At 46.8% G+C, this 1,967-nt stretch overlaps 1 protein-coding gene across 1 annotated transcript in view; it reads right to left on the bottom strand.

Annotated features, from left to right (window-relative positions):
* LOC104465540 (regulatory-associated protein of mTOR-like) overlaps positions 1–1,967 on the bottom strand; it is a gene marked incomplete at both ends in the record, with an annotated part of 30,295 nt that overhangs the window by 16,400 nt on the left and 11,928 nt on the right. The window lies entirely within an intron of this gene.

Here is a 1,967-nt window from a genome sequence, read left to right on the forward strand (position 1 = left end):
TTTTAAAGACAGCTAAATTACCAATTACAATATCCACCCAGGCAACGCAGGACGTATTCCAGGCCCGTCTCGAGGCTGCAGAACAAACCACGTGTTTCTGCAACGGACAGGCACAGCAGACTAGGATGATGAGGATTAAATATTTGATATCCGCAGGAACCTACCTCTGGCACGCTTTCCACGAAGACAGCCTTTAAAGAATGCAGGCACGCTGTGGTATTCGCCAACAAGAATAAGAACATGGAAGAAAATTCTTTTTTTGCCAGTAGACCATTATTAAAGAGTGTTTAACCCTCAGCAACACACCCCAGTGCTGGGTGAAGCCAACTGTGAGCTCCCTGGCTCAGCCCTTCCCTGACCCTCGCCCTATGTTCTTGGATTGGAAACACTCTCGTAGCAATATGTTAATTGCAATTAACACAATACAGTCATTGTTCTGGAACACGTCTATCCAGTGGCCCGAGGTGATCTCGGTCCACGCCGATGATGAGCCCATTGGTTCAGGAAGAAACTTGGGCTGACCTTTGCTGTCCACCAGCCAGAGACGGGCAAAACAACCTCCCTGCGCTCTGCCCGGCTCAGCGACGGCCGGGAACTGCCCTTCTACCGCTAAACAGCTTTTAACCTCAGGACCACCTAACCTCCTCACTCCAGAAGCCCTGTCAGCACAGCCAGGTTAGCCCCGGGGTGAATCTTCCTGCTTCTCTTCTCCTCCAAACCAGAAGAAAACCAAACCCACCACGATCCCACAATGGGTTTCAGCAACAACAACACCCAGCAGCAGACCTTTTCCTAGACCGATGCAGCTCTGAAAACCGCTCTAACACTTCCTTTGATGGCCAGGGTCCTGCCTCTAGTATTCCAGTCGTAAACTGAAAAATTATTTTTATTTTGGTAAGATTAGTGCCCCTGAAATACAGCTTTACAGAATCAGTGCTTAGCTTCCCCAGCTGAGATGAGCTCGGATAACCAAATCTCCCCATGTAAAATCAGCACAATTAAATACCCCAATTTACTGATGAGCCTGCCCATGTGTTCTGGAGGAGCTAGGAGCCTTGAGAAGCATTTTTAACCTCACCTGGATATAAAGCATGCAGGTTAACACGGGATGATTCACTGAAGCCAAAACTGAACACGAAATTTTATCTGATGCAACCTCACCCTCATTGCTTCTGCTGTAACAGATCATTTGCTATCGGCAGCACGAGCGATGAATGATCGCTGCACCTCACCACGCAGAAGCTTATTAAAAAACAAGGAAGTCTGATAATAGATTTCTATTAAGAATTCACACTTATTATCCAGATCCCCGTTCTCCTGCCCCCTTTCCAGATCCCCTTCAATCCTACAGCTTCCATCTGAGACAAGAGACGATAACTGGACCCTGGTCATCCATACGGCAGAAGAGTTCTAGTGAATCTCAACAACAGTATTTCTAGAGTCAAAATTCCTCAGAAACTGAATGAATGATCTTTAATTAAGCACTCCCAGCCAGTTGGTGTGTGTATCAACGTTCCGAGAAGAGGGCGTTCGAAAACCATCTGCAGGGAGCACAGAGCTCCAGCACCGAGTGGCTGCAAGCACCTATGCCCTGCCTTTAACAATATGCTTCCCTTTAAAAAAAGAGTCTTAAAAACCAGCAAAGACTACAGTGGACAATTATTATGATTTCAAAGTCTACCTTGTTTGCATAAACTGAAGTAGAATTTGAACAATACTTGTCTTGGTTAATCAGTTGGCCTCAGCTGCCTGGCAACCAGTAATTATGCTCAAAATCGCTGGGATAAAAGCACTAGAACACGTTTCAATGGTGTGAATCTGAAACTAACACCACTATCAGACAAAGAGCAGGAGGGCAGCACGGTGACAAAGTGACAAGCAGTATTTTTGGTGAAGTGTTTTTCTGTCCACGGGCTGGTTTGGTGCCGTGGGGCGTTTGGCAGCTCTCGGGGTGCGAGCGCATCCTC

The sequence above is a fragment of the Pterocles gutturalis genome, unplaced genomic scaffold (genome assembly GCF_000699245.1).
Source record: "Pterocles gutturalis isolate BGI_N339 unplaced genomic scaffold, ASM69924v1 scaffold10273, whole genome shotgun sequence".
In the NCBI taxonomy this organism is placed as follows: Eukaryota; Metazoa; Chordata; class Aves; order Pterocliformes; family Pteroclidae; genus Pterocles; species Pterocles gutturalis.